This window comes from Balaenoptera musculus, chromosome 1, assembly GCF_009873245.2.
Source record: "Balaenoptera musculus isolate JJ_BM4_2016_0621 chromosome 1, mBalMus1.pri.v3, whole genome shotgun sequence".
Classification (NCBI taxonomy): domain Eukaryota; kingdom Metazoa; phylum Chordata; class Mammalia; order Artiodactyla; family Balaenopteridae; genus Balaenoptera; species Balaenoptera musculus.
The window spans coordinates 163,946,590-163,960,419 of NC_045785.1; the positions used below are offsets into that span (position 1 = coordinate 163,946,590).

The 13,830-nt window shown below is 37.5% G+C and overlaps 1 protein-coding gene across 2 annotated transcripts in view; it reads right to left on the reverse strand.

Annotated features, from left to right (window-relative positions):
• DISP1 (dispatched RND transporter family member 1) overlaps positions 1 to 13,465 on the reverse strand; it is a 209,314-nt gene extending 195,849 nt beyond the window's left edge. Inside the window, exon 1 of one of the 2 annotated variants that reach the window (XM_036849373.1) lies at positions 13,147 to 13,269. The gene's annotated coding sequence lies outside the window, so the exon portion shown is untranslated. Of the gene's footprint in view, positions 1 to 13,146; positions 13,270 to 13,411 lie in introns of those variants that run through there. The other variant, XM_036849380.1, reaches the window with a different exon arrangement.
• Between the last annotated feature and the right edge of the window lie 365 nt (positions 13,466 to 13,830).

A 13,830-nucleotide genomic window follows, 5' to 3' on the forward strand; every position in this document is an offset into this window, starting at 1 on the left:
CATCATTTAACTGTAAACTTTCTTGTAGCAGAAAGGCCCTGGATTGGAAACCAGATCTGGCTTCTAATCTTGGTTCTTTTACTTGATATGATACCTGGGCAAATCACTCCACCTTTCTAGGACTAGTTTCTCAACCATAAAAAAGGGGAATTAGACTAAATAAGCTCAAGACTAATTCCCAGATCTACAAAATTTTTTATGCAAAAAGATTACCAAAAGCATTAACTTATAAAAATGGAAAAATTGTTATAAATTTTTAAAATTACTTAAGGCACCTTAGATTTTTAAAAATTAATACACAACATATTAAAACCACAAAAACAGAGAAAAACTTTTAAACTTCAAAGGGTGACGAGGTTGATTAAATTGTCCATTTTCCATTCTTTATTTGACACATGACTGAAAACCCAGGTAATCCCTTAAAAGACTACTAGGCTATGAATATACACACTCTCCTATTAACTAATCACTATGCAATCTTTCAAATACCACATATTTGTTTAATATACCAAAAGCATTCTAAATACTACCTGTGATGATTAGTTTTATCTGTCAACTTGGCTAGGTTATAGTACCCAGTTACTTAATCAAACATTAATCTAGGTGTTGCTGTAAAGGTATTTTGTAGATATGGTTAATATCTACAGTAAGTTGACTTTAAGTAAAGGAGATTACCCTTGATAATGTGGTCGGGACACACCTAATCAATTGAAGGGCTTAAGAGCAAAAACTGAGGTTTCCCAGAGAAGAAGGAATCCTGCCTCAAGACTGAAGCATCGACCTGACCTTAAGCCTGCCAGCCTGCCCTACAAATTTTGGAATTGCCCCTCACAATGTCGTGAGCCAATTCATGAAAACAAATCTGTTTTAAAAAACACACACGTATACAAATGATATTGGTTTTGTTTCTCTGGAGAATCCTGACTGATACACTAATATACTGAATACTCAGACTGGTATTTTGTTCTTTTTTAAGTGAGGATTAACAGATGTCTGTTTCTTGTAACCTCTTTAAAATATTAAAGCATTTTAAATATGTAACCGGAATGTTATTTTTTAAGTTAGTATTTCCTACACAGTGCCAACAAATTGGCGACGCTATTATCTCACTGTGCTTTTCTTTATTAAAATACACAGGGAGAAAAAGAAAAGTGATGTTTTCCACACTGAATTTTTAAACTCCAAAACTGATTTCAGAAGATTCTGAGATTCATTTTTTTTCTCATTTTCATGGCTTTCAAAGTGTTTCATAACTAGCCGTTAGTATAACATGACTGTGAAGAAAGTCACTTATCAGCCCAACTTTAAAGATTAAGGAACCAGACAAAGAGAAGTAGTAGACTTTGTTCTACTTTATCGAGTGACATCTGCAAAATCAAGCTGGAAATTTTCCAACTCTAAGTTTTATTGTTGACCCATCAATTAGTTAGTTCTCCATGCTACACTGACATAGAAAAATATTCTAGAATCACAACATACACAGAAACTATTAAGGACATAAGAATGATGTATTTAGTATTCAATAATATCAGTTCACATGCTGGTTCCATTCAAAAAGTATTACTGATACCAGGTACCTACAAACTTTTTCTGTAAAGGGTCAGTAGTATTTAGGCCTTGCAGGCCATAAGGTCTCTTTGGCAACTACTCAACTCTGCCATTGTAGCCCCAAAGCAGCCAATGACAGTACATAAATGAATGAGTATGGCTATATTCCAATAAAACTTTATTTACTAAAACAGACCAGCTTTGGCCTCTGGGCCATAGTTTGCTGACCTCTGACTCATGAAATCATGGAGCAGGAAAAGACCCTGGAGGTCATATGGTACACTCCCATTCAATGCCAAAACACCTCTATATCCAGTGCCAGTGACCATCTGGCTCAGAACAGTTTCCATAAACAGACTGTTTTCCAAGCTAGATTGGTTATTCCTCAATGAGGGACTTCAAGGATGGGATATTTTCCCAGAGTGTGGAACTAACCAGAGCACTGTGGGTCATTTAGCATTCCTGGTTCCTGAAGAGTAAATGCTACCTACACAAATATACACCTATCACTATGACAACCAAAACTTTCCCCACATATTCCCAAATCCCATGGGGTAGGGGTACTGGTACCCAATGGGTTAAGATATATTGAGCTATACTGAGGTGGGATATGTGGCAACTGTCCCATGCAGCCATTCCCCCTTCTACCTATGGCAGACATGACTAATCAATCACAATACTCTTTCCTAGCGAGGCTGGCCTTTGCCTCAGAATTTTTAACACAACGCTCAAGACAACCATCTCCAATGAATCAGAATCGTGATGTTAAAACATATTTGTTATCCCTAATCTAAAAGGATAGTTCTACACACACACTCTGAAAAGAAACTGGCTTCCTTTAAGTTTACAAAGCTGAAAAATAATATGGTTTACTTTTAAACCCTAAGGCATGTTTTGAAAGTTTGTGAAAATATTTCTTGGTTGTGACAATGACTGAGGACACTGAAGGCACTTGGTGTACTGAGGAATGCCACATGTCCTGCAACACTAGGGACAGTACTGCACAACAGAGGATTATCCTGCATCCCCCATGATGTTTTAATATCCCACTAGAAATAGATGTGGATGAAAAACCTGTTTAAATTATCTAAGCCTAAACTGTAACTCCATTTAACACATAAACAGGAATTCTCTTTTTCACATTTTTAATAATCACTAAGTTCTCCCAAAATGTAACTGCTCTGAAAGTCAAAGTAAGACTGTACTTAACTTTTCTCTGAATTTTGCCAAGAGTTATTCACCATTTTGGAAAATCATCTCAATGACAGCAATATAATTCAGTGTATATAAGTACAATTTATCTGAATAAGCCTGCATTTGTAATGATTTCCATCACAGTAATTCTAGACACAGGTACGAAAAGTTAACCACTTGGTATGTGTAGAGCATATACATATTAAAAAGTATATTTAATGACTTTATTTTTATTTCTCCTTTATATTACAGTTAGAACATTATATTCATTTCTTTGCAGTCAGGTTTGCAAGTAGTTACAGTATATCTATGAATTCATTTCAGGATAGTAAAGGAGGGACTATAAAACATTTGTTATAAAAACAGAGTGTTGGCTCTGACAGGTTAAGAACCACTGATCTAAACTAATGAAGCCTTGTTGACCAAATTTCGCTAACACAGACACAAATCTTGCCCAAAATTTGGAAACAAATCTAATGTGCTTCAAGGGTTCAAACACAACTTTACTGGCTATCTGAAGCCATTTTTACAGAAAAACACTAGATCTCTCAATATAGGTGCAGCTTCCATATCTCCTTTTCCCTTCTGTATAAAATATACAAGAAATGACTGTGAAAGCCAAGTGCTTAGGACCTCTAAGTCCTCCAGCACACTGGAGCTGTCACTGTGATTACTTCTACCCAATTGTGAAGAGAACTGGCAGTGATTAATAGAGTCAATGAAAGAACCCAGTCATCACTGAGGCAACTGCCCTTGAGCAACAGACACAAAGCTCCTACTCTGAGAGAGTCCATTTTCCAAGAGGGCAGAAATGTTCAATATCTGCACTGTCTATATAAGAGACTACTAGTTTAAAATTTAAAGGTTTGACATTGACTAAAAGTGGAAATAATCTCCACATAAGTCTATCTATTTTATATATATATATATGTTATATATATATACATACACACACACACACACACACACACACATATATATATATATACATATATAGCCATTGGTAAACCTAGCTTCCAAGAAAACTAATTATTGTTTCCCTCTATAAGTCTTTTTTAAAACCTTTTTATACTTCATGGCAGTTTTTAATTCTTTAGAGTGTCGATAAGAGTCCATATATAGTTCAAAGACTAAACTCCAAAGCAAAACCATAAACATAAGCAAGGTCAGGTCCCAGAAACTTTCTTTAAATCAAGTTTTCAACTATTCTAGGTTAAGTGGTGACATTTAGTTTTAAGAGCTAAGAGAGACAGGTATATTGGAACATAATTCTAATGATTTATTTTTTCAATTCTTCAGAGACATGCATGTAAAAGTGAGTGGTAGGGAGCAAAATAAATAAATAAATTAAATAAAGGCTTTGAAATGGCCTATAAGTAACTCTTGGGTCTCCCAGGGAATAAGGCAACCAGGTCCAGAGAACTAGCACTTGTCACACTTCTCTGCAGAAAACTTTGTATAAAATTATCCACAAATGATCTGCTTCTAAACCCTACAAGGCACATTAGCTATTTAGCTATAATCAGCCCAAAGCCAGCCCCAACTCAACACAAGCTTTAAGGGATAAGTATTATAAGTGAAGAAGACACAGCTGAAAAGGATGGCTAAGAAGCAAATAAGAATATTAAGACCAAAATACATCTCTACAGGCTAAAATGCTGGACTGCTGAAACACAGGCAGGAAAAATTTAATAGAGAGTAGGTGTAAGGTCATATATTTCAATTTAAAAATCAGCCATACAAGTACAGGGACCAGACTAACAGAGAGTTCCTGCAAAAATCTGGGGAGCTTTGGCTTACCAAATGCTTACTATAAGAGCAAGATATGTCTGCTTAAATATTAATGCAACTTTGGACTTCAATAATATTGAATATGCAGTAATAGAAAGAGTATGGTGTCCACCTTACAGGAAGTAATAGTCCCACTATTTGCTGCCTTGATCAGACATCTGAAATAGTGCAGACAATTATAGAAGCCATATTTTCACAATACTGACAACCTAGAGCATCCAGAATAAGACAATCAGGATAGTGAGAGATCTAGGTATTGGCATTATTTAACCTGAAGAAGAGATAATATGAGACAGTTTTTTAAATATGTGACAAAATTTTAAATAGAAAAGAAAAAATAGATCTTCTATGTTTCTCTGGCTGATATAACTAAAACCAATGGATAAAAAAAAACGTAACAGGTAATTTGGATCTGTTATAAATAAAAGAATAACCTTATAACTTGAGCCACCCAACAACAAACCAAGGTTGTATAAAAAGGAAGTGAACACCTTGTTTCTCTGTATTCAGGCAAGGGCCTAAAGTCCTCTGGGATAAGAAGTATTATGAGGGTACCCAAATCAGGTAGAAGATTGGATTAAGGAACTGCTACAGGTTCACTCCAATTCCACAATGATATCATTTTAAGGGCAGAAGAAAAAGTACAAGTTGAGTCAACAAACACTTTATTTCCCTAATAGCAAGTTATGCTGTTAAAAGAGGAGAAGAATTGAGAGGGCCAAAGTGATTCTAAGGTACCTTTAAAAACACATGGTACATAAGGAACTCAAAGTGAGATGCAGTGGAAAAGGGCAATGGATTTAGGGTTAGAAGACTGAGGTTGCATCCCAGTTCCAACCCAGCCTAGCTCTGTAGGATGTAGGGCAAGTCACTGAACCCTTCTGTAGTTCAGGTTTTTCCACCTCAGAAATAGGGATACCACCTGTCCTGCCCTAAGGATCAGGTGACTGTATAAGAAAAGCACTGACTAAATAATTTATACATAAATTATCATTGTTATTATTCTACATTGATCAGAGTCTTCTAAGCTCTGTTCACCACACTTTAAAAAGGATATGAAACAAAACACTAGCAAACAGAATCCAACAACACATTAAAAGGATCATACACCATGATCAAGTGGGATTAATCCCAGGGATGCAAGGATTCTTCAATATACGCAGATCAATCAATGTGATACACCATATTAACAAACTGAAGAATAAAAACCATATGATCATCTCAGTAGATGCAGAAAAAGCTTTTGACAAAATTCAACACCCATTTATGATAAAAACTCTCCAGAAAGCGGGCAGAGAGGGAACCTACCTCAACATAATAAAGGCCATATACAACAAACCCACAGCAAGCATCATTCTCAATCGTGAAAAACAGAAAGCATTTCCTCTAAGATCAGGAACAAGACAAGGATGTCCACTCTCGCCACTATTATTCTACATAGTTTTGAAAGTCCTAGCCATGGCAATCAGAGAAGAAAAAGAAATAAAAGGAATACAAATTGAAAAAGAAGAAGTAAAACTCTCAGTGTTTGCAGATGACATGATACTATACATAGATAATCCTAAAGACGCCACCAGAAAACTACTAGAGCTAATCAATGAATTTGGTAAAGTTGCAGGATACAAAATTAATGCACAGAAATCTCTAGCATTCCGATACACTAACAACGAAAGATCAGAAAGAGAAATTAAAGAAACAATCCCATTCACCATTGTAACAAAAAGAATAAAATACCTAGGAATAAACCTACCTAAGGAGGTAAAAGAGCTGTACTCAGAAAACTATAAGACACCGATGAAAGAAATCAAAGATGAAACAAATGGATGGAGAGATATACCACGTTCTTGGATTGGAAGACTCAATCTTGTGAAAATGACTATACTACCTAAAGCAATCTACAGATTCAATGCAATCCCTATCAAATTACCAATGGCATTTTTTACAGAACTAGAACAAAAAAATCGTAAAATTTGTATGGAGACACAAAAGACCCCGAATAGCCAAAGCAATCTTGAGGGGAAAAAATGGAGCTGGAGGAATCAGACTCCCTGACTTCAGACTATACTACAAAGCTACAGTAATCAAGACAACATGGTACTGGCACAAAAACAGAAATATAGATCAATGGAACAGGATAGAAAGCCCAGAGATAAACCCACGCACCTATGGTCAACTAATCTATGACAAAGGAGGCAAGGATATATAATGGAGAAAAGACAGCCTCTTCAATAAGTGGTGCTGGGAAAACTGGACAGCTACATGTAAAAGAATGAAATTAGAACACTCCCTAACACCATACACAAAAATAAACTCAAAATAGAATAAAGACCTAAATGTAAGACTGGACACTATAAAACTCTTAGAGGAAAACATAGGAAGAACACTCTTTGACATAAATCACAGCAAGATCTTTTTTGACCCACCTTCTAGAGTAATGGAAATAAAAACAAAAATAAACTAATGTGACCTCATGAAACTTAAAAGAAAGTTTAACAACTTTCTATAAACTATAAACAAGACAAAAAGACAACTCTCAGAATGGGAGAAAATATTTGCAAAAGAATCAACGGACAAAAGATTAATCTCCAAAATATATAAACAGTTCATGCAGCTCAATATAAAAAAAAAAAAAACCCAATCAAAAAATGGGCAGAAGACCTAAATAGACACTTCTCCAAAGAAGACATACAGATGGCCAAGAGGCACATGAAAAGTTGCTCAACATCACTAATTATTACAGAAATGCAAATCAAAACTACAATGAGGCATCACCTCACACCGGTTAGAATGGGCATCATCAGAAAATCTACAAACAACAAATGCTGGAGAGGATGTGGAGAAAAGGGAACCCTCTTGCACTGTTGGTGGGAATGTAAATTGATACAGCCACTATGGAGAACAATACAGAGTTTCCTTAAAAAACTAAAAATAGAACTACCATATGACCCAACAATCCCACTACTGGGCATATACCCAGAGAAAACCATAATTCAAAAAGACACATGCACCCCAATGTTCATTGTGGCACTACTGACAATAGCCAGGTCATGGAAGCAACCTAAATGTCCACAGACAGATGAATGGATAAAGATGATGTGGTACATATATACAAAGGAATATTACTCCACCACAAAAAGGAACTAAATTGAGTCATTTGCAGAGATGTGTATGGACCCAGAGACTGTCATACAGAGGGAAGTAAGTCAGAATAGAAAATCAAATATCATATATTAACGCATATATGTGGAATCTAGAAAAATGGTACAGATGAAGCAGTTTGCAAGGCAGAAATAGAGACACAGCTGTAGAGAACAAACGTATGGACACCAAGGGGGGAAAGTGGTGGGGGGGGGATGAATTGGGAGATTGGGATTGACATATACACACTAATTTGTATAAAACAGATAACTAATAAGAACCTGCTGTATAAAAAAATAATAATAAAATAAAATTCAAAATAAAAAAAGGATATGAAAAACGTAGAATCCTAATAGATCAACCAAGATAAAGCCTTGTAACTTGACTAAAGAGATAGAAAGCATGTTTTAGGTAGAAACCCTCAAGGAAAAAAGTCTTACCAAGGAAAGGTAAAAGGTATTTATTATAGAATAGGTTGTGTGTTCTTAAAAAGGCTGTTGTTCAGTTGTTTTCTACAGGAAGAAGAAACAAGATTCAGAACGAGAAGAGGTGGATTTAAATGAATGCAAGGGAGATTTCAGTTAGGTCCAGGGAATAACATTTTACATGCTTGTTTTCATCAAATGAAAATGTATAAGCCACAAAGCAACAAAAAGACAAAGGAAGTCTACCTGTCAAGATGATAAGACCCTGGAAGAGGCTATGGACGTTTAGAATTCAAAACCTACCTGTCCTGGATTGGTCAACATTTACTAGCCTTAAGGGAGTCAAATCAGATTATCTCCCAAGGTCCTTTCTAGCACTAGAACTCAGAGAATTAGAACCAATAAATAACTGTTTATTAGGAAAAGAAATAAAGTTAGCAGTTGAACGTGGGAGTATATTTTATATGAGCTTTCTACTTTAATCAAAAGTGCTCTTATTAGTCATGTACCACAATGTTCATTGCAGCTCTATTTACAATAGCCAGGACATGGAAGCAACCTACCTGAGTGTCCATCGACAGATGAATGGATAAAGAAGATGTGGCACATATATACAATGGAATATTACTCAGCCATAAAAAGAAACGAAATTGAGTTATTTGTAGTGAGGTGGATGGACCTAGAGTCTGTCATACAGAGTGAAGTAAGTCAGAAAGAGAAAAACAAATATCGTATGCTAACACATATATACGGAATCTAAAAAAAAAAAAAAAAAGGTTCACAGGGAGGGGGAAGGGTAAGCTGGGACGAAGTGAGAGAGTGGCATGGACATATATACACTACCAAATGTAAAACAGATAGCTAGTGGGAAGCAGCTGCATAGCACAGGGAGATCAGCTCAGTGCTTTGTGACCACCTAGAGAGGTGGGATAGGGAGGATGGGAGGGAGACGCAAGAGGGAGGAGATATGGGGATATATGTGTATGTATATGCATAGCTGATTCACTTTGTTATAAAGCAGAAACTAACACACCATTGTAAAGCAATTATACTCCAATAAAGATGTTAAAAAAAAAAAGAAGTGCTCTTATTCTTAAGTGATAAAGCAAATGAGATAAAATGTTAAAAATAGGTGAATCTGAGTAAAGGGTATACAGGTGGTTCCCTGTACTATTTTGATTTTTGCAACTTTATTCAATTACTGTGAAATAGTCATCATTTAGGTTTAAAATATTAGGAGTTGAATTGTACTTCATATCTTACTAGTTCTTGTGGGAAAGTCTAGAACTTGATTATGTATCACTTCCTAGGGCCTGCCCTCCCTCCTCTGCTGTAATTAAGACACGTTCACTCATATACAGTGGTTGGTTTTCTCACATCTACAATGTTCTCATCAATCTCCATGGCTTCATCCTCTCAATTTTGAAAATAAACTTCAGTATTTGTTTTTTATTCACATTTCAACCCTTCCCTCAAACCTCGCCAAGACTCCTAATAACCGTATAAACTTTGGCTTCCCAGCCTCTGCCAGGTCATTCTCAAGGAGGTGGGAGAGGTGGGAGGGATTTCTTTCCCTGCCAGCTGCAGGCAAAGAGGGAGCACATTGTCTGTAGGGTATTTTAAAACAATAATAAAAGCAACTAAAAGTCTTTCTGCCTTTCATTATCACCAGGCACTGGCAATTAGAAACAACCTTAGTGTTGAGACACTCCTTCCAACCACTGCAGACAGCTCCAAACATCACCCCTTAATATGTCACCAGTAATGGTCAGCCTCCCCAACCTCTGCCAAAATCTTCTTTCCAACAGTTTTTCTTTTCCTCAGGATCTCAAATTAAAAACAAAACAAAAACTAATAATAACAACAAAGACTAAAGGCAATCAGTGTATTTTCTACAGTATTTGTAATTGTGAGGTATATCATTATCACTTTAATAGAAAAGCTCATATATAATTTAATGTGATGCCTCACTCAAAACAAAACTAAGTAGAGTCCATTTATATAATCCAGCTCAATTATGATTTAGTATTAAAACTATTTTTCAAACGACAATAATGTAAACAGATGGTTCACAGTCATAACTTAATGCCTGGAGGCTGGAAAATTTGCCAGGATTTATGGGATCAGACTCAGCAGAACAGACAAGGCTCTACTAACATAACTGCAGTCCTTTATGGCTGCTCTGATCGCCCTGCGTCACACTTTGAGGGCCAGGTCATCCTAGACACTATGAGAAAAAAGGTCTAACTCGGTGAAAGAAAAAGGACAAAAAGAGATACTAAAAGAAGGGATCGACTCTGTCTCGGCCAATCTTGTTGAGGGCCATCTTGCATCAAAGGCAATGCAGCAGCTGGATGGTAAATCAGCAGATCAACAACACTCTGCTGGGTATCTCCCTGTCCAGCTGTATTCCTCAGCTGTAACAAATCCTCCCGATTCTATCAAAAGGCAGGGAATGCCTTTCTCACTAGGGTATGCAGATAACTGAAAATGGACTAGATAACAATAAAATTGATAATCAGAGAGTACAGAACCAAAAAACTCAATATAGCAAGTTACTTCACATATTACAAATGGGTTATTAATGAAAACAAAATGTGCTAGTATGTGTATATGAAGACACTTTTGACTACAGCTGTTTTAATCGTTCTTCCAATACACAGATACACATTCCACTGCAGCAGAAATAAAAAGAAATAGTAAATCCATAAGAATAACTAGTAATTTGCTGCACCCTGATAAAAAAAATGCCACTATTGGTTAAACTGTTAAATACATCTAAATCCTACAGAATAACACAGAGTAATCCTACAGAACAAACAGAATTTATCTAGAGAAGGCTAAGAAATTTACTCAACAATTAGAACAAATAACAAAAATTCCAAAGATTATCCAGAACACAAGGCAATCAAATTTCAAACATACTACTCAGATATATAATTAGAAACTTGCCGCAGAAGGCAGGGCTCTTGTGTTTCAACAATGATCACAACCTCTCCTATGAACTAACATCTAATGGCCTACAAGCTTTCTCCCAAAACCAAGGGAAAAGGGGGAAGAACACATTTTAAAATCAAGATTATACAGAAAAATCAGATCAACCTTTCAGAAAAACAGTATTGTCTACTTTAAAGAAATAAGATTAAGACATATAGAAATCTACATAGCAGTTAATTCAAAAACTTTAAAGGTCAGTGTCATCTTTTCACTTTCTAATTTGAAAAACTATTCAATTTGCTCACTTCCCTGTTACAGCATTGTTTATGTTTAGGCGATGCTTTCCACTTTTAAGTATCAGCTGTGCCCCTAAACATAAGGAAATTATCTATCTTACTCAGGCATAAATTTTCAAGGCCATCAAGAGTTTATAAGCTATAGTTAATAATACTATGTTGTATATTTTAAATTTGTTAAGACAGTAGATCTTAAGTGTTCTCACCACAAAAAGAGAGAAATTAGTAACTATGTGAAGTGATGGTTTGTTAATTAGCTTGATTGTGGTAATCATTTCACAATATATGTGTATATCAAATCATCACGTTGTACACCTTAAATATATGCAATTTTGATTTGTCAATTATGTCTCATTAAAGCTGGGGGAAAAAAGAGTTTACAAGCTAGCAAGACACCAACCCATCAAGAAACATAAACTGTTCTAGTTGATTTGAATTAGAGCAAGACAGACCACCAAATCAGATCTAAAAGATACCTGTACCAATACAGTAGTTTTAAAAGTAAAAAATGTTAACACTTGAAATATGAACACTTGAAACAAGCAAAAGATTCAACCATCAGATATCACCGTCAACCAATGACAATGTTAGGGCTCTCCCTAGGTACCTCACCCCATTTGTGACAAAAATACAAATTTGCCATCTATCTAAAGCTAAAACAGTCTTTGTAATTATGCAGAAGTGAGATACTATATGACGTAGATTAGGAAGTACATATTAACTGCAAGTCAATAAAACATGAATAAAATGTAGACAATAACTAAAATTAATAATAACCTCTGGTAATGATAAAAGCAAGCCCACATAGTACACGATGGCCAATAAGGAAAACTAAATATGCTAATGTGTATATAACAACAGAACTTGGGTTATCAATATTTTTTAACAATCTACCAATGGCAAATATATATGTTTTCTTTGTAGCAGAAATAAAAAGTAACAGTAAATCCACAGGAATTGCTAGTAATTGGCTGCACCCTAATCTAAAATTGCCTTCACCGGTTAAACTCAAAAACTAAATACAATAGGATAACTTTTAGTAAAAATATATTAGAAAGTTAGGCAGAAAAACAATGAATAGTAACTGCAAACGTGACGGCACTGGCTTTCCATGTAATTATCACTGTAATTCCAAACGCATTTACAAGTTCATTCCATGACAAAGCAAATAACATAAACTCCGCAAGGTAGAGAAGATTCCAAAAGGAAAACTTTGGTTGGCTTGCTGGTATGAAGACAACTTTAAAGCACTATCTGTTTGACAAAGAAATGCAGCATAAGTTGGACCTTGGTGAGGAAGAGTTCAAGTTTTCCCTGGGAATGTAAATTCTTCCCCGAAATCCACACAGGTTTAAAAAAAAAAAAAAGGCACATCAGAAAGCCAGCATTAATTGCAAAGGAGGCAATACGAGTTCAGCACCCAGTAGGTGGCTGGTCATCTTTCTGACCCGTTAGGTCAAGACGTCCTTCTCATCTACGACCCTCAGAGAAGGACTGCCTCCCTCCTCTCCAACCTCCCCTGGAAGCCAACCTCTGCCAACTCGTGCCACCCTCACAATCTGCCAAGTGCCGGGACACTCCCCCAAGTGGGACTGCTCTCCTCCGAGATGCCTCCTGCCCAGTGTCACCCGCCACCCTCCTCCCCTTCTCAGGGCCTCTTCGGCCTCAGGGTCCCCGGTGCCTCCCTCCTCAGCCCCTCACGGCTGCCCTCAGGGCTGCCCCCGTCCCCCGACCCCCAATCCTGGTCCCCTCCCTCAAACCTGGGGTCCCGGTTCTCCCTCTGCCCGCGCGAGGTGTCCCGACTCTCCCGTCCCTACCCGGTCTCCCCCGTCCCGCGGCGCGGGGCGGCAGCGGGGCGCAGAGGCATCCACTGAGGAGACAAGTGCCTGGGACTCTCCGGCTCCGATCCGGACCCGGAGCGGGGCTTCCGCCTCGCGCCGGAAGGCATTCGCGAGCGGGACCGGAAGTCCCGCCCCGCGAGCTTTCTGCCTGCCGCGGCAGCGGGGTCTCACTAGCTCGCAGAGAGGACTCGCGGAGGAGAGAGGGGGTCGCAGGCACTCGGCCGGGAGCAGAAGGGCTTACCCTGAAGGGCCGAGGCGCCAAAAATCTTTCTCCCTGCTGCTTCTCTTTCCAGCGGATCAGCCAACCGACCTGCAGTCGGTTGATCAAGGGTCTCCTCTGTTCACGCACCGGGAGGAGCAAGATGACTCAGACACTGACCCCTGCCCTCACAATCTAGTTGAAAGTTGACAAAAATATAAACAGAGGTTAATCACACCGCAAGGCAGTATTGCTTCATTCCTTAATCCAAATTTTTATCACCTGCTATATATCACTCATTAAACAAGTAGGCTGTAAACAGACGAAAGCTCCTATCTTAGGGAGCGAGGGAGGCACTAACGGCAATGAACTAGGCAGAGAATAAATCAAACAGCGACCTGTTCCTCGGGAAGCTTAGGGTAGTACAGGGACAGATATATGGGCAAACAAGTGCAATGAAA